Genomic DNA, 20,672 nt, shown 5'->3' on the forward strand with positions numbered 1-20,672 from the left:
CCCTCGTGACACTTTGATATAATTTCACTCGCCTTCGGCTCGTGAAATTAAAACTGCCAAAGTGACACTCGGGAAAAATTCAATAATTTTAGAGCTATTGTGCAATTACTTCTGACAATTTTGGGTACAGTTTGGTTGAGAAGTAGCCGATGAATTTTCTTCAATAGATATTTGTGTGTTTGTATTATTTGTGCACTGAGAGGCTAGATGACCTTGTTGTTTGTAAATGTAGCACAATTGTTTTTCAAATGAAAAATAAATTCGGTTATTGGTTTGTTCATGACTAATTACTATGGACTCAAGAAATTTTTTCAGATTTTTAGGAGCAATGTAAGTAAAACGCTGGAAACTCAAGATATGCTTAACCCGCGTAAGGCAGTGCTTAGATTCTTACGCAAACAACGGTGCGGGGTGCATGTGCACCCCATCTGTATATCCATTTTTTTATATGTGAACGTCGGGGAAATTGATTTGAAAGATAATTATAACTTGTTTATTATAGTATGAAACATAATTTTACAAATTAAGTACCCATTTCTTCCTGAAAAAAATTATTATCGTTGCAAGATAAACACATGAAATGTTTCACAGAGTGAGGAACACAAAGTTTTTACACATAATACAGTTATGTCAGGACTTTTGGTCTTTTTTCTCTGACATAAGTAACACCGACCTTGTCCCGTAGCTCTGTTAGCTCCAAGTGGAACGACAGAAACGTCCAATTCAGGATATAAAATTTTCATCATTTGCACCCCACAGTCATTTTTCCAAAAAATCACGTAAACATAAAGCGTTTTGGATGCTGCAATGGGTGTAATGTGTTTAGAATTGAATTTAATGCGAATAAAAAAGTGGACAAAAATAAAAAAAAAATTTTAAAAAACATAGGTGAGAAAAACGAGGTCTGGGGTGCAGTTACACCCCGCACCGCCTTACAAGGGTTAAATAAAGAGTTAGTTGTTCCTACTCTTAGAAAATCCATTGGCGTTATTTAAATAATGCTAATATTTTGTAGCTCACTCTCTATAATATTGTGAGGTATTGTTAGGCAGACATCAGAAATTATCAGCCTTTTGGCTTGGTGTGAATAGCTTTCTACCTTGAATACGATTCTGATTGATTACTACTGTTCCATTATCTGTTTCTAAAAATTCTGCGACTGTTTATTCAGTTGTAAAATAAATGCAAATACCATCATTTACAATCCTGTTACCCCAATTTAAATAATCTTGAATTTTAATATTTGGAAGTGAATTGAACAACATGGCTTGTTTTTTGTTTGGGAATTTTTTGTTATATTGGTTCACAACAGTAGAATATTATCTTGATGTGGTCGATGAAAGAGTAACATGTTGAGAATTATGAAGCCCAGAAGGTCCTTCCTCTGGATTTTCCTGCATTTTGGTCCATGTTACGTGATTACGGCCCTGTTAGTTGAACAGGTTTATTAAAAATAAGCAAATTAATTAACTTTGTTCTGATATTTATGGCCATTGTTTGTTATTCGTTGGTTATGTAATAATAAAAAGATGGTCTAACTTACAGTCTGATACGAAAATTTGATTGAACACTATAGACAAGGTGAAAACGGCGGGTTCTTTGAGACACTCACATTCGTGAGACACCCCAGAATAAGGTTCAAGAAGTCGTCCACGCGAAAAGTGGTCCAAATTTTTTTTAAAAATTTTTTTTAATCAACTTGCAAAAAACAATATTTTTGGCCCGTACAAATTTTTTTTTAGATTTTTTGGACAATTCTGGACAAAAAAGGTCTGTTACATTTTTTTACTCGGCTTAATAACTCGGTTAAAAGTTATTATTATGAAAGTCAGAAATTGACTAAATCAAAGTTTAAAACCCCCGCTACATGATACTGAAGAAATCTGTGACATTAATTTATTACTTAGCTGTTATTTTTAATTAATATCAATGAGCGGTTAGATCGTATTGACGCGGATGTAAATGTGAGTGCGAGTAAGATGCACAAATGGACTGCCGGAATGGCATCTCTCTTGCACTCAGCATGTACGGCCGCCTAACATGTGGATGGCGCTCATTATTATTACTTAAAAATAACAGCTTAGTAACAAAATAATGACAAAAATTTCTTCAGGATCTTGTAGGCTTTAAACTTTGATTTAGTCACTTTCTGACTTTCATAATAATAACTTTTAAGCGAGTTATTAAGCCTTGAAAACGGCCATTTTTGCGTTTTTCAAATTTTAAATTGTTTATAACTTGAAAAGGATCAACTTTAGAGAAAAAATATAATAAACCTTTTTTGTCCAGAATGCTCCAATTAATCTAAAAAAATTTGTCCGAGCCAAAAATATTGATTTTTGTAATTCGATCAAAAAAAATTTTTAAACAGAATTTGGCCACTTTTCGCGTGGGCGACTTCTTGAACCTTATTCTGGGGTGTCTCACGAATTTCATTATGCAAAAAAATCTCATGGGAATATTTTCCCCAACGAACCCGCCGTTTTCGCCTTGTCTACTATGTAATACACTATTACAAAAAACTTGATAATTTGCTAATAATTAGAATCAATTAAATTTTGATAAAATCTACGAGTTGATTGGAACCTTGTTTACTCGTTAAGAAATTAGTTTCGAGTCTCCGTAATATCATATTTTTAAATATATAATTATTCTCCAATATTATTTTCCAAGTATATACTGATATTTAATAACAAACCACACAAAAAAATAAACCACTTACAATTAAATTGATTAACAGAAGCTCAAAGGAACGACTTGAAAGCTATCTCCTCCTGAAACCTGAATAATCCCACATAAGATTATGAGTATCTGTATCACGATCTACTTTCAAATAGCCGTGTGTCAAGAGAAGTGGATTACGAAGTCGTATAATATTTGTTTCAGTTGTAATAATTGAATACTTTTCCATTTTATTTTCATTTGGTTTCACTTTTATTATTTATTGCTTTTTTATTTGATTTATATTTAACAGTTAACATTCCCAAGTAGCAGAATAAAAACATTTAAGTTTTATTTAAGGTTTATAAAGGTTTTATTGTGGTAAATAAGAAGATAATGGTTTTAAAGTTACCTTGTAGATATGCTTCCAGAACTTTAAAACTGTTAAGTATTTGTCACTAGTTTTAAAGTATCTAATAAGTGTATCAAATAAGACTCATTGTTGTTTTAAAATGGTTTATTCTCAGTTCACTTTAAAACTAACTAGTTTTATGAAGAAATTCCGGACTATTTGGTTTAATTAGATTCTAGTTTGTGACCTTTTAGTTTAATTGCAGTTTTAAAGATTCTCCTAATATGACTAATAAAACCTATTGTTTTAGTTTTCTTTAAAGTTGCTTTCTTAAAAGCAATTATTAGGCTATATTCAAACCAAACGGTCTTAACTGAATCAATTTGGTTATCGTAAAGACTAAACTCTGCTTCTTGTTAGAAACAATAAAACTAAACTCATCCCCTCTTCTTTCATGTACAAAATGGTCGGCCATTTGTTTTAGAGTGAAACAGTGGTGCAGTGTGTTGAAAAAAGTGGAAGTACACTTAGGATGGAAGAAATAAGTCGCAAGTACTTAAAATAAACAAACTGGTCATTACAGCCTTTTTTTCAAAGAATACAACACACACATCACTACAACGCCTCGATATTAAGGTTAGATTCACATTAAAACCGAGTGGCATTATTGACAGCAGCATTAAAACTAAACGGTTTTAATTCCAAGGCAACCTTGCTTTTATGTAGGATATATACACTCGGAAAGGTATAAAATAAAACCATTTGATCTTAACAATTCTCTGTCGATAGACTAAACAGTTTTATTTGGTTGTCGGCCAGATTGCTTTCTGGAGATGCTGAAAGCCATGATAGATTACAATATAAGGCTTACATAAAAATTATAAATAAGCGACTTAAAGACATAAATTCCATTTATTTTAACATTAAAACCTTAAAATTGTAGATAAAATTATTTTTCTTTCAAATTAATATTTTTGCGATTTAAATTGTTTTATTATTATTATTTTTTAATCTCCAAAAGTCAGAAATTTTAGGTAGCGTGAGTTATTTAGACCTATTTTTGTTAACATTATCAATAAAGTTGGGTGCGCGAGTGTTTTTCTACCTTGACAGTCCGAAATAACTAAGTACTTTTTATTATTTTATGGTTACAAATAGGTATCTACCTATCATATCATAACCCATGTAAAAATTTGTTGGCCTATATGGAGTATATGGGTTTAAAGAATCATTTAACATGGTAAATTGTCTTTTAACATGGTTTTAAAACACCTTCACAGCAGCTTTAAAACCAGTTCCTTAAGAAAACAAAATTTTAAAAAGGTTTTTATTTTTGGTTTTATTGACCTCTTTCAGTGTTGGCCCTTTTATGCTGAAAGCGGTTTTATTGTAACCTTAAGGTTTTCTTAAAAACCAATTGGTTTTAATTATAGTTTTATTTTTTGTCTTTTAACATGGTTTTAAAAGCACCTTCACAGCAGCTTTAAAACCAGTTCCTTAGGAAAACAAAGTTTTAACAAGGTTTTTATTTTTGGTTTTATTGACCTCTTTCAGTGTGGGTCCTTTTATGCTGAAAGCGGTTTTATTGTAACCTTAAGGTTTTCTTAAAAACCAATTGGTTTTAATTTTAGTTTTATTTTATAGTTTTAAAGTATTCTTAAAAGACTTAATAAACCTGTTAGGTGCTACATGGGTTATTAGCAGCCGGATATGGTATGTACAATAAAGCATCTATCGAACAGTACCAAATAAGATCCCCCACGGTGGTGGGGTGGGGGGTTACTTTAAAATCTTAAATGGAGCCCCTAAATTTTTATTGCAGATTTGGATTCTTTACGTAAAAGTGAGCAACTTTTATTAGAGATATTTTTTCGAGTTATGGACAGATGGCGCTATAATCGGAAAAAACGATTGTTGGAAATGGAAAATTAAGTTAAAAAATGGACAATCCCCACTAAAATGGAAAATTTTACTTAACTTTTTTTGGATTTAGTACCTAATAATCACAACCCAATAGGTCCCCATAACGCTCGAGTGACTGCAAATTTAGCATACTTTGCTCCCCTACCATTAACCCCTAACTGCTGACGTGGATGTTTCAGGACGTAGGCTCTGACATGCGTTACCTGTCTCCTTAGTTTTCAATATGAATTTGCCTTAAATCACTGTATTTGTTTTTTGCATCAACTTCGGAATGATTCTTCACACTGCTGTAGAATAATAAAATGCTCCAACACTGCTCCAAATAAAATAAACCTTATTTTTTCAAGAAAATTATAAACGCAATTTATATTAAAAAATGGTGGAAGTTCTTACAAAATCCTTTATAATTTGAATTACAAAAAAACTTTAGTATTAATAACCAAAATCTTAGTAGGAAACGGACTACTGTTTTCAACATAACCATTTAGTTTGAAGTCAAGATGAAGACCCCATTTTGGTTTAATTACACTTTAATCTTGTAACATCGACATATTGTCACTCTCGATGTAGCCGGAATGGCTAATTTTTTATACTTGTAAGGTCATTCGACCTACCACAGTAGCTAGTTTCAACTACTTTGGATCTGGAACTTTAACCTGATGATGGACTGATTAATCCGAAAACGTTTGTTTGTATCGTACCAGTGATGCACCCACTTTAAGTACAACTTGGATCTTTTTTAGAAAAAATTTTAAATAAATTATATACCATCTACAAAGGAAGATTTTCAGATTCTTTCATATTAGACTTTCAGATTCAGATTTTCAGATTTTTTTTAGTAATTTATATTATTAGTTCTTCAACCAGTCAGCTAGTGAAAGCAATTATTATACGAAGAACTGCATAGTATTCATTATTTCTTATTGCTATAGACCTTGTTCTTTGATATCATATTATTTGATCAAGGAATATTCTGTTCGTCTGTATACAGAGTGAGTTTTATATATGGAAACACTCAATTATCTCAGAAACGGCTTACACGATTTTTATAGATTTTTATAGGTATGAGTTTTCTAATGCGGCCAATATTATAGTGCTAATTAAATTGTTGTCATATTTTCGGTTTTTCTGAAAATCTAATGAACTTTCTTATTTCAAATGGAACACCCTGTATATTTTTTGTGTGTTTTAAAGTCCCTAAGAAATACTGATAATTTTTCATGTTATATGTCCTATACCTAAATACCATAATTTCGGAGTAATTGCTACATTTATTAAAAAAAAAAAATTAAACAAATTTTAAAAATCAATTTTTTTGACCCGGGTAAACACTATTTTAGGTTGTTTGGATCATGGGGAACAAAAAAGATCTTTTATAATTTTTCAAGAACACAAATAAACAATTTTATTTTTGAAACTGCGAAGTATCCAAATTCAACCTCAAGCCTTATTGTATCAGATACCGATAAGTAATTTAAGATTGTTTCATTTTAAAGTACTGTTATTTTAAATGTTAATGCAGCCCGATCGCCAGTCCTCTCATATGCACTTCATTAAAAATTAAAAATCAATGTTTTAGAATAAAAAGAGACAAAAAATCTTATGGCAGGCTATCAGAAGAAGAGTTGGGCTTGAATTTAGGTACTTTATAATTTCAAAAATTATATTTTTTACTTGTGTTTTGGAACCTTAAAAATCGTCATTACTCGATTTTTTTCAATTTTAAATTGTTTATTACTCGAAAACGATTAACTTAAGAGAAAAATTACAAGAGAGCTTTTTTGTTCCCAATGATCCAAAGAACCCAAAATAATATCCACCTGGGCCGAGAAAATTGATTTTTATAATTTGTTTAAATAAAAAAAAATTTTTTTTAAATAAATGTAGCAATAACTCCGAAATTATGGCATTTAGGTATAGGGAATATAACATGAAAAATAATCAGCATTTCTTAAGGACTTGAAAACGCAAAAAATATATAGGGTGTTCCATTTGAAATAAGAAAGTTTATTAGATGTGCAGAAAAACAGAAAATCTGACAACAATGTAATTAGCACTATAATATCGAACGCATTAGAAACCCCCTACCTACCAAAAGCTATAAAAATCGTGCAAGCCGTTTTCGAGATAATTGACTGTTTCCATACATAAAACTCACTCTGTATATTCATCTGGTTATTTAATCTTAACCTTAATTGCAGGGTTCAATTTAAGGGTAAATTTTGCTAGTTCCTTTATTTTGTTTATAAATTACAGTCCATTTCGCTAATTTTTGTGTTTGTAAGGAAAAACGCCTACTTTGAGGTCGGAGGATATGAACCATTAGGGCGGAGAATCAGAATCTAGACTGATCATATTATATCCAGACCCTTTTCTGATGTTCTTTTAATATATATAGGGCCATTGCATGTGCGCAACAGAATACTATCAAATAAGAGAATTTGATACATTTCAAGCAAAAAACATACAACAATGAATACAGAGTGGGCCAAAGAAAAGAGTCCACTTCGATATTTGGCAGTTTTTATTAGACTTTAAGGAAACGACGAAACAGGTCGATTTTTGATCTAAGGGGGACACCTTTTTACAATACATACATCTGTCATTTGCCAACCACCTCCATTCCACTTCCCCCACCCCTTATTTTTAAATAGGGAATAGGGGTTGAGTGCTAGCTCATTTGAAAAGTTATTCCATTCTCTATTCAGTAATATAAACATTAATATAATTATTTATACAGGGTGTCGAAGAAAAAAAAATTTTAATTAAATTAATTGACACAAAAAAGAATGTATGTAATTTATTTAATTCAAAATACATTCTACTGCTGTCACAAAACAGCGCCATTGCTTTTTGCTTAATTTCAATGTTCAAGCTGCCACCCATCTGCTTCTTGGTAGGTTGAATATTGAATTTAAGCAACAAACAATGTTTATTTATCAAATAAAATTTTTTTCTGTTTCATATCAGCAGTAGAATGTATTTTGAGTTAAATAAATTACATACATTCTTATTTTTCTGTCAATTAATTTAATTCAAAATAATTTTTCTTGGACACCCTGTATAAATAATTATGTCAATATTAATATTGCTGAATATAGAATTAAATAACCTTTCAAATGAGCTAGCACACGATCCCTATTCCCTATTTAAAAATAAGTGGCGGGGTAGTGGAGGGGGTTTGACACATGACAGATGTATGTACCGTAAAAATGTGTCCTCCTTAGATCAAAAAGCAACCTGTTTCGTCATTTCCTTAAAATCAAATAAATACTGCTAAATATCGAGGTGGACTGTTTTCTTTGGCCCACTCGGTATATTATGATATAATGGAAAAAGTCAATATTAGTTTTGATTAGTAATAGGCGAGCGCCAAGGTGAGCGCCCTAAAATGACCAGGTAGGTAGGTACTGACCAAGGTGAGTTGAATGGCTAATTTTAGTAGGTAATACTTTTTGTTTGATGGTGCTGAAAACGAAAACGGGGTTTATTTTGAATTATATGGGGGGGGGGGGACATAGCCAAAATCGCAATTTTACCCCCAAAATAAAAAAATTAAATCACATTTTTTGGGTTTACCTCGCTACAACTGAAATTTTTTGCTGAAATTTTGCAGTATACAGGGTGAGGCAAATAGAGGGCCTATTAGAAATATCTCGAGAACTAAAGGCAACAGAATCATGAAAATTTGAATTAAGGGGTTTTGACGAGTCATCTATTTAATGAAAATATTTTCATCTATTTGCTACTTCCGGTTATACCGGAAGTTGCTTATAACTTCGTTTTTTTAAATGGGACACCCTGTATATTTTTACATTTTTGGATTCTCTTCGATGTCTTCTTTCTTAAAATATGAGGTTTTGTGATATTATACAGGGTATTTTAAAAGATAATTACGTTTTTGTATTAATTTCGTAGCAACATTCACACCCTGTAGAACTGTGGTAGTTTGACATATAAAACTCTATTTACGTTCAAATGATTTTTAATATAGTCTACTATTGTCAAGAATCATTAGTATAGCTAAATTTTTAATTTTCGTATACAGGGTTGGTCGAAACTCGGAATGAGTATTTTCTGAGTTTTCTTAAATGGAACACCCTATATTTTAGTATTGTAATGAAATGATATTTTATGGTACTTTTTTATTTCTTAAGCATTCCCTATACCTAACTGCTTTAATTTGTGCTTAATTGTTAATCGCACCAACAATCTTAACTACGTAGGTATTTTGATAGCTAAACCATTATTGGTAATTTTAAGGATCAGTCTTGATTAATATGTATTTGTTTCTGAAAAATTATTTGTGATTGAATTTTTTCACGGCCAACCTAATAAAATTTTACGTATTTTTTGTTGCAATTAATGTTTAGCTTGAATCACCAATAACTCACAAATTAAAGCAATTAGGTATAGGGAATACTTATAAAATAAAAAAGTACCATGAAATATCATTTCATTACAATACTAAAATACAGGGTGTTCTATTTAAGAAAACTAAAAAATATTCATTCCGTGTTTCGACCAACCCTGTATACTAAAATTTCAAAATTAGCTATACTAATGATTCTTAACAATAGTAGACTATATTAAAAATCACTTGAACGTAAGCAGAGTTTTTAATGTCAAACTGTTACAATTCTACAGGGTGTGAATATTGCTACGAAATTAATAAAAAACGTAAATATCTTTTAAAATACCCTGAATAATATTACAAAACCTCATATTTTAAGAAAGAAGATATTGAGGAGAATCCAAAAATATAAAAATATACAGGGTGTCCCATTTAAAAAAACGAAGTTATAAGCAACTTCCGGTATAACCGGAAGTTGCAAAGAGATGAAAATATTTTCATTTAATAGATCATCCTTCAAAACTCCTACGTTCCAATTTTCATGATTCTTTTGCCTTTAGTTCTCGAGATATTTCTAATAGGCCAGTTATCTGCCTCACCCTATATAGTCCTCACCTTTCTGAAGCCAACGGTGTCTGCTTAAAGCTTTCAGTTTTATTTTAATAAAGGTTATGACTTTTTGAAAGTAAAAGTGCAGATTCGTGAATTGCAAAGTTAAAACAAAAGTTGAGTGACGAAATTTAAAATTTGGCTTTTAAATCACATTTATATTAAAATATAGAGTACAGACAAGTTTTTTGGAAAGTTTTAGATCAAAATGTTATTTACTTAAGCCGTCCTCTTGTACCTTACGGTGTCCAGGTATCAAAATGTTTTATAGGAAAAAATATGGTGCAGCTTTTAATATCGACATTATAAATCTCCAAAATAACGCGTATTTTTCGAAATACTGACCATGGCTGGTGAATGGCTGATTTTGGTCTTACTTTATGTTGTTGATATTGCTAAAAACTTAAATGAATTTTATTTAAAATTTTACGTGGGACAATATTGTCAAAATCGCAATTTTGCCCTTTTCTTCTTCTTCTCGTTGTCCTTATGCCCTATAAGAGCGTCGGACTTTGGTATCACCTATCCATCTTTTACCCATTTCTTCCACGCCTTTCGGTCTCGTGCCATTTCCTTCATCTGTTGCACTGTTTTCCCTCTCTTTGTTCCGATTTCCTCGATCTGCCCCATCCACCCCTTTCTAGGTCTGCCCCTTCCTCTTTTCCCCTGTCTTTTGGCATGTGTCACCTTCTTTACTAGTCTGTTCTCGTTCATCCTAGTTATATGTCCAAACCAATTCAGTTTTCTTTTTTCAAATTTTTTCTCTATTGGTTCCTGACTTTTCTGATGTTTTCGTTCCTTTCCCTGTCCATCTTCGTCTTTCCAGCTATTTTTCTCAGCTGTTTCATTTCTGCTGCATTTATGGCACTTTCATGTCTTGTATTTGTGACCCATGTCTCGCTTGCATATAGAAGAGTTGGTACTGTGATTGTATTATATACATGCATTTTTGTTTCCTGGCTGATTTCCCGTTTTCCCAGCATCCTATTATTAATCGCATAATATATTTTCCTAGTTTTCTTTGTCCTATTTGCAATTTCTAGGTCTAGCTTTCCGTCATTCGATATTATCGTGCCCAGGTACTCGTAGGCCGTCACCCTCTCCAATTGTTGTTCTTTACAGAACACTCGTGTTTCGCCTTCAATCTCCTGCTCCTGTTGACCTATTTTCATCGTCTTGCATTTGCTGATGGTTATTTCTAATTTCATTTTCTCTATTTCCTCAGTCCATACATCAGTTAGTCGCTGCATTTTTCTCGGGTTGTCTGCTAAGAGAACGACGTCGTCCGCATACAATAATCCTTCTATCATAACTGGTGTTAGGTGCGTGTAGCCTATTATTGTTTTTAAATGGTTTGTTCTTCTTTTTACATTTTTAAATAATTTATCCATAATTATGACGAATAGGAGTGGGCTTAGGCTATCTCCCTGTTTTATACCCTTGTTTATCCTAAATTCTATTGATCTGCTACCTCCCATTTGTACTTTTCCCACCACTCTGCTGTATGTACTTTTAATTATCTCTAATAGTTGCCTCGTTATTCCCAGCTCCTCCATAGTATTCCACAATACTTTCCGGTCTACTGAGTCGAACGCTGATTTAAGGTCTATGAAGGTCATATATATGTTTGTTCCCCGATCATTATTTTTTTTTTCTATTATATTTCGTAGTATGCTTATGTTGTCTACTGTTTGCCTTTTGGCTCTGAATGCTGTTTGTTCGTCTTCAACTTTTTCTTCTACCTCTGTTCTTAATCTTCTTTCTATTATTCTCGTATAGAGCTTGAACACTACTGATGAGAGGCATATATCTCTATAATTTCCACAGATGGAATCTTCTCCTTTCTTGTGAATTGGGATCAGTAAGTTTTCTTCCCATTCTCTCGGCATTTTGTTTGTTCTCCATGCTTCTCTCATTATTTCCAGCAACTACTTCTTTCCCTATCCATTTTATCATTTCGGGATCAATTTTATCTGCTCCGCTCGCTTTTCCTATTTTTATTCTCCTTATCCTTCTTCCAGTTCTTCTGTACTTATTTCTTCCATTTGGTATTCGTCTGCTGCTCTCTGTTTTATGGTTCCATCTGTCTCTATTTCTTCACTTTCTTCGCCCATATAATTCTCTTCATAATATTCTCTCCATACCTCTAGTATCTCTGTTGTATTTGTCTTTAGTTTGTTGTGTTTGTCTTTTACTCCTCTGAGTTCTTTTCTTTCCTCTTAGGCTCCTTACTTTATTCCAGAAGCATCTGATGTTGTCTCTGTAATTTTGGTTTAGTGATTCACCGAATTTCTTGCAATTTTGCCCTAAAAATAAAAAAAAAACGAAATCACGTTTTTTTGCGTTTAACTCGCTACAACTCTGTTACATTTTAATATTTTTTTTCTGAAATTTTTACAGCACATATTTCTTACCCTGTAAAGACTACGAGACCTGTTGTAGGCTTTCAGTTTTATGCTCATAAAAGTTATGATTTTTTTAAAATTAAAGGTGCAGATGCGTGAATTGCAAAGGCTAATCGCATAAGTTAAGTGACAAAATTTGAAATTTATCTTTTTGATCACATTTATGTTAAAATATACAATCCAAAAAAGTTTTGTGGGAGATTTAGATCTACATGTGTTATAAAAAAAATGGTGCAACTTTTAATTTAAAGAATAACGTGATTTCATTTTTTTTTTATTTTTAGGGTAAAATTGCGATTTTAACAAAGTTCCCCCACCTAAAATTCAAAATAAACTTTCTTTTCAGTTTCAACACCATCAAAACCATAAAGTAAGATCAAAATTAGCCCTTCACCACCCATAAAAATATAACCTCGAAAAATAAGTTTTATTTTGGGGATCTATATCGTCGATATTAAAAGTTGCACCATTTTTTTTTTCTATAAAATATTTTGATCTACAAATTTCCAGAAAAATTCTTTGTACCTTAACATAAACGTGATTAAAAAGCTAAATTTTAAATTTTGTCACTCAACTTTTGCGATTAACATTGCAATTCAGGAATTTTACCTTTTACTTAAACAATTCATGACTTTTATTATAAGGCTGAAAGCTTCAGATAGGTACCATTGTTTTTAAAGAGGTAAGAACAATAAACTGTAAAAATTTCAGAAAAAATATTAAAATGGAACAGTGTTGTAGCGAGGTAAACGCAAAAAACGTGATTTTATTTTTTTTTCTTTTTAGAGTAAAATTACGATTTTGATAATGTTCCCCACATAAAATTCAAAATAAACCCCATTTGTTTTCAGCACCATCAAAAACATACAGTATGACTGAAATTAGCCATTCACCTCACCGTGGTCAGTATCTCGAGAAATGAGCGTTTTTTGGGGGTGTGCCGCTCGTCTATAAGCAATACCTGTTGTTGTCCTCTTAAATAAAAGCTTTTTTCACAGCATCAGTTGCATTGTATAGTTGTTTATATATCTTTTATTCAGCAATCCTAAATTTACTTTTGTAAATGATATAGAAATCCAATTGTCTGAACTATTTCTCCATAAAGACACCGCTGACAAAATTCATGAATTATGCAAGATTTTTCCGCAACATCTCTTTAGTAAATGTATGAGACCGACGCCGACGCTTTAAAGTAAACATACATACGAGGCAAATATAAAAAATAAAAAGAATCATTCTGGACGAATTGGTACTTTGTTTATAGTGTAGTCAATGGAGTTTTTACTTATAGAGCGGGCTGTATCGTCGATCCCGTTAGCAAAATTATTCCGATTCGATTTTTTTGCTCATACTTACTCAAAAATAGGTCCTTATAATAAATCCATAGGGTGCCACACGGTGCCGTGGTCGAAAAATTGTTTAAACAATTTTTTTCAAACAAATTCACAAAAATAATTTTTTATTTTCAACAGATTTTTTTAGATAATTTGGATTATTCTGAACAAAAAAGGTCTCTTGTAATTTTTGTCTAAAATTGATTGTTGTCGTGTAATACGCGATATAAAATTTGAAAAATGCGAAAAGAGCCATTTTTAAGGCTTTAACTCGATTAAAAATTATTATTATGAATGTCAAAAAGTGACCAAATCAAAGATTAAAACCCCTCCTTCAAGATATTAAAGAAATTTTTGTCATTATTGTATTACAAAACTGTTATTTAATTATTAGCAATTAGCGCTATAGTCCAGGTTGTATCGTCGCCCCCGTTGGCTAAATTATTTCGATTAGATTTTTTTGCACAAAGTTACTCAAAAAGAGCTCCTTATAACAAATTCACAGGGTGCCAGGCGGTACCTTGGTCGAAAAATCGTTTAAAGAATTTTTTTAAACAAATTAACAAAAATAATTTTTCCACTTCGAACCAATTTTCTTTAAGATAATTTGGGTCATTCCGAGCAAAAAGGTCTCCTGTGATTTTTCTCTAAAATTGATTGTTATCGAGTAATACGCGATTTAAAATTTGAAAAATGCGAAAATAGCAATTTTCAAGGCTTAATAACTAAGCAATTCGCGTATAACTCGACAACAATCAATTTTAGAGAAAAATTACTAGAGACCTTTTTTGCTCAGAATGACTCAAGCTATCTAAAAAAAATTGTTCGAAGTAAAACAATTATTTTTGTGAACTTGTTTAAAAAAATTGTTTATACGATTTTTCGACCACAGCACCGCCTGGCACCCTGTGGATTTGTTATAAGGACCTCTAGGTCTGGATCCCGCGTATGAAAAAAAGTTGATTAATATCAAGCTGAAAATTTGTTAATAGCTTAAGGGTGTCTAGTCGGACACACTTTGATATATGGGAACAGGGGAAGTTTTAATTGTGGAACAGGTTAAAAATTTGGAAAGGTCAGACCACGAAAACGGCACATGTATTTTGTCCGACAGAACAGACTTAAACTCTTCGAACAGAGATTAAACTCTCATGCAAAAAATCAGACTGCTATTTATCACCAAATGGGCGTTTTAACGAGTGGAACATGCAGAATATGTCAAATGACAGGAATTATGACAGGTGATAAATAGCAGTCTGATTTTTGCATGAGAGTTTAGTCTCTGTTCGGAGAGTTTAAGTCTGTTCTGTCGGACAAAATAAATGTGCCGTTTTCGTGGTGTGACCGTTCAAAATTTTTAACCTGTTCCACAGTTAAAACTACCCCTGTTCCAGTGTTCATATATATCAAAGTTTATCCGACTAGACACCCTTAAGCCATTAACAAATTTTCAGCTTGCTATTAATCAACTTCTTTTTCATACGCGGGATCCAGACCTACTCTTCTTGAGTAACTTTGTGCAAAAAAAATCTAATCGAAATAATTTCGCTAACGGGGGCGATGATACAGCCTGGACTATATCGCTAATTGTTAATAATTAAAAATAACAGCTTTGTAATAAAATAATGACAAAAATTTCTTCAGGATCTTGAAGAAGGGTTTTAACCTTTGTTTGATCACTTTCTAACTTTCAAGATATACTTTTTAATCGAGTTATTAAGCCTTAAATATGGCCATTTTCGCATTTTTCTAATTTTAAATCGCGTATAACTCGACAACAATCAATTTTAGAGAAAAATTACAAGAGACATTTCTTGCTCGAAATAACCCAAATTATCTAAACAAATTTTGATTGAAATTAAAAAAAATGTTTAAACAATTTTTCGACTACAGCACCACCTGGCACCCTGTGGGTTTGTTATAAGGACACCTTTTTGAGTAAGTTTGTGCAAAAAAAAATCGAATAGGAATAGTCTCGCTAACGGGGCCGACGATACAGCCCCGTATATTATGGACAAAATCAGACAAGATAAAACTTTTTATAATTTCATTAAGAAACGTATAAAAACCAACATATCAAAAAGATCCACTCTAGAAGTGAGTGTTTAATTTTTTATTAAACAAATGAACTGCGATATTAGTTGTTATTAAATACCTACAAATATATAAATTTTAGAAAAAAACTGACTGACCATTCAAAAACTCAAAAATTTATATAAAGATTTTTCTAAAATCAAATATACAGAAAATTTCTAAAACCAAAATTAAAATAAAGTTTACTTTTATTTGAATACATACTCAAACTTAATTTTCCATATTTACATTGGATCCTAACCTGGGTCAATACATTAAAAATTGGCTTCCTGGATGTCAATGTCATCGACATTTGAAGTATTTCCGCATTCTTAAAATATTTGGCAGACTAGCGTGGTCCAAAACAGACGTAAAAACTATGTAAAAGTAGAGTACTTACCAACGAACTGTCAAGACTGATGGAATGGTCCCGTCCCTTTCAAACAGTGATGCGAGATTGGCGCCAACATACAAGAGAGAGGTCCTAGAGAGACAGAGAATATGTCAGGTAAAATTTGCTACAACTACAACCAGAAATGCCAGATGTGATTTTATAAATCCCCCACTTAGAAATTGAAATTTTACTAATAAATTAGTAGTCAAATGTAGAGACCAGTAAACAAAAATTATACTACTTATCAACAGAGGTCCCTAGAAATAAGTCATAGGTCCAATCTTCTTCGATTATATGAGAGTATAATATACATTTCTATGTGCATTCGCAAATTTAATTTCCCATGACCCCTTAAAATCATCCATAATTTTCACCCCAAAAAATCTCCCAACCATTTCTGCTTAGAGAAGTTCCCCTATACGCTTTCAAATTACCCCAAAATTGTGGGAAAATACCCCAATCTGGCAACCCTGACGTACCTGACTAGCACTGTCAATTTGTTTGTTTACGAAAGATGGCGATTATCTTCCCTCCTTTACCTGCTTATCTTCTATCTCATCCTGGCGCCATTAAATTCACTTCATGGCGATTCCATCAGTGTTGACAGTTCGTTGGTACTTACTCACATATTTCTGGAGACAATCCATTGCCATCGACTTTAAGTCGCATTAGTTTCTTGTATTTATAATGTAGATGGAACATTTAATCCAACCAGTATTTGGCATTGTGGCTATTTTGCAAGGACACGGAGTAAGTAATCTTAACCACATTTTCAATTTTTAACAGTCAAAATTTCACCCTTTTTCAATTTTATTAAGTGGGATTACTTGCTTTTAGGTCCACTGATGATGGACTGACAAGTCCGAGAACATTCTTTCTGAACAATGAATGTAATTCTTTTCGATTTTTAAAATTTTAATTCTTAATTAAATTTTATACCAACTACACCAGTGGGTTTTTTCTTCACGTTAAAAGTTAATTAAAAATATTATTTTGGTTATCAAATCTAATCATAAATTCTATCATTTTATCACTATCAAGTCATAAAAAGCGTCAATAAGGGAAAAGTCTACAAAATGAGGATCAATTAAATTAAAATCTGTGTTACACAGACGATTCACTTTTGTTAGCCAAAAATAAAGGTAGTCTTAAAAGACTAGTGCAAAGTTTGAATACAAGAGCAAATAAATTTAGCTTTTCGATTTTAACTTGAACAATAGTACCTAATCAGTAAAAACTATTGAACAATCTCCAAAAAGAAAATGAGAAATCACCAAACTTAAAAGGAGGAAATCACCACGTGTTATATTATCCGTTATCAGTTCAACGTCTTTTCTCTACGTAAAGAGTGCAAAAGATGTAATTTTTTTAAGGCAAACTATAGATAGCAGAATCGAATGTTTTCCTTAACACCGTCCAATAGTTTCCAGTAAACTTGTCTCTTCAGCAATCAACTTTAACTGCTCACAGGTATGTTGATAACCTGTAGTCAGGCTCTGGAGAGGCGCAACAGGAGAAAATTTAATTTTATTGCATGATAGTGGACCTCTACATGCCATTAGAGTGACTACAGGCATCATTGAAGCAGAAGGTAGCCCTTGCTTGGAGTGGCCTCCTTGCTTACCCGAGCTTAATCCTATAGAGTATTTGTGGGGTATGCTTAAAAGAAAAATTAGAGCTCGCCGGGATAATCCACAAAACACCGCACGGCTAGTACAAGCTGCTTTTAAAGGATGGAGCAACCTACCACAACAAAATGTTGATAATTTGATTAGGAGCGTGCCCACGCAAACTGAAGCTTGCATAAGGACTAGAGGTGATAACACTGACTACCACAAAATACAAAAAAAAATAAATAAAAACAAGTTAAACATTATTCGTTTTACATTGAAATTTTGTGTGTTATTGACTTTAAAATAACTACTTTCAATTTGTTTGTTAAATAAGTTATTGTTTTATTTAATTGTTATGTATTTATTATTAAATTGCTTTAAAATAAATATTGTTTGACTTCGTACGTTCGTTTTTTTAAATTCGCCAGAAATAATAAGAAATATCAGGTGATTCCATATAAGTTTGGGTGTGTGTATCTGTCGGTATGAGCTTGTTTTTTGTATTCTGTGTATTTCTTCATTTCGTATTCTCTCTTTCGCACTGATACATTTAAATTTGAAGCTTTTGGTAGTTTTTCCATTCAATGGTAAATTGTATCCTTTTTTTTTTTTATTTAATGTTGTAATATTTACAATCTGTCCTCAACTGAGAACAATAGGTAAATTATTTGACAAAAATTGAAAATTTTGACCTGTAGAGGGAGATCCAGTGATCACCCTCTTTACATAAATTAAATTAAAACAAATTAAAATAAGTTTAGTTATCACAGATTATTCGAATCTTCTTGCTAGATCCACTACTTTGAATCTCTTCAGGCGTCGTACATCATTGTGGTCATCAGTAAGGTTGCTGGCTAACTCATTTGGATGAGATTCTAGTCTCTTGGAATATTTTTTGTAATATTCCGTTATTACTGTTTTTATGGATGGCACATTGAGGTCTTGCTCTATCACATAGTTTGGCACGTACCAAGGGGCATTCAGCATTGTTCTAAGGACTTTGTTCTGGAATCTCTGCAATATTTCTAGGTAAGTTTGACTGGCTGTCCCCCAAAGTTGGATACCATAGGTCCACACTGGTTTTAATATAGTTTTATATATCAGCAGTTTGTTTTCAAGTGATAGTTGAGATTTACGACCGATGATCCAGTACATTTCTCGAAATTTTATTCCTAGTTGTTTTCTTTTTGTAAAAATGTGTTTTTGCCAAGTTAATCTCCTATCAAGATGGATTCCTAGGTACTTGACAGTATCGGTTTGTGGGAGTTGAGTTTCATTTAGTGTTACAGATGGACATGTTTGTCTTCTCATGGTGAAGGTTACATGGATGGATTTACTCTCATTCGCCTTTATCTTCCATTTTTTAAGCCATATTTGTATATTATTAAGGTCTTTCTGAAGGGTTCTGGATGCTGTATTTGGATCATGGTGAGAGGCTAGTACAGCAGTGTCATCAGCAAAAGTTGCACACGTTGTTTTGTTACTTGTGGGTAGGTCAGCAGTGTAGAGCAAGTACAATATCGGTCCCAAGACACTTCCTTGTGGTACTCCGGCTTTTATTGGTCTTAGGCTTGTGTATTCATTATCCTGCTTGACTAGGAAATGTCGGTTGGAAATATAGCTTTTTAGGATTTGATAAAAATGATGAGGAAGGTTTTTCTTTAGTTTAAAGAGCATACCAGCATGCCATACCTTGTCGAAGGCCTGACCACTGTCCAGGAATGCAGCAGAACAATACCTTTTATTTTCTAGATCACTTCTGATGTGTTTTACCAGTCTATGTACCTGTTCTATCGTTCCGTGTTGTGTTCTGAACCCAAATTGGTGTTGGGGAATTAGTTTCCTTTCTTCTATAACTGGGGATAATTGTTTAAGGAGAAGTTTTTCCAAAATTTTTGATAGAACAGGTAGCAGGCTTATTGGTCTGTATGAAGTCACCTGAGTTTTATTTTTCCCTGGCTTAGGTATGAGAATAATTTGAGCAACTTTCCATTGTTGTGGGTAGTAACCTAGCCTAAATATTGCATTAAATACTTGCGTTATCATTTTCAGACCTTTGCATGTCAATTGCTGCAGTACTTTCCCGTTGATCAGGTCATACCCTGGAGCTTTTTTTGGACTGATTTCATGCTGGATCATATTTCTAACTTCTTTAGTGGTGATTTTTTGTATAGATAAATCCATCTGGTAGGGCGATTCCAGGAAGTCATTTATTTCTTCCTCTGTGTCACCATCTTCCATGGGATGTGGCTGGAATACATTAGTGAGGTGATTTGCAAATGCTTCGGCTTTCTCCTTATTATTTCTACACCAGTTTCCCTCTTGGTTTCGTATTGGTGGTATTTGTTGTTTCGGGTGTTTGATTTTTCTCGTGGCCTTCCAAAGGGTATATTCACTATCTGCGTTTGCTGATAAACCTGTAAGATATTCTTGTATTTTGTTATTTTTGATATTATGCAATTGTAGTTTAATTTCCTTGGTGATTTTATTTAATTTCGCCTTGTTCTCATGTGTTCTTTTTCTTCGCCACTCTTCCTTTATTTTTCTCTTTCTAGCAATCATTTCCTTTATTACAGTTGGGCAATTCTCTTTCAATTCTGTTTGGTAGCAGTCAGGGGTAGCATACCAAGCAGCTTCTTGTATAGATTTCTGAAGATTTTCTACTGCTGCGTAGATGTCACTTTCTGTTTTCAATGGGATGTTTATGTCAATTAGTTCATCTAGTTTAGTCTTGAAAATGCTCCAGTCTGTTTTGTTATTGTATAGTGATGGTTGTTTAGTACTGTTTGTTATTTGTGCATACCATGTCGCGATTACGCTAGAGTGGTCAGAGGGTAGATCGTAACAAGATTCTACTTTTGCCAATTTAACATTAATTCCTTTAACAATATAAAAGTCGAGTATATCAGGTATTTTTGCATTGTCGGTAGGCCAGTAAGTTGGTTCCCTTGTGG

The sequence above is a fragment of the Diabrotica virgifera genome, chromosome 1 (genome assembly GCF_917563875.1).
Source record: "Diabrotica virgifera virgifera chromosome 1, PGI_DIABVI_V3a".
NCBI classification, from domain to species: domain Eukaryota; kingdom Metazoa; phylum Arthropoda; class Insecta; order Coleoptera; family Chrysomelidae; genus Diabrotica; species Diabrotica virgifera.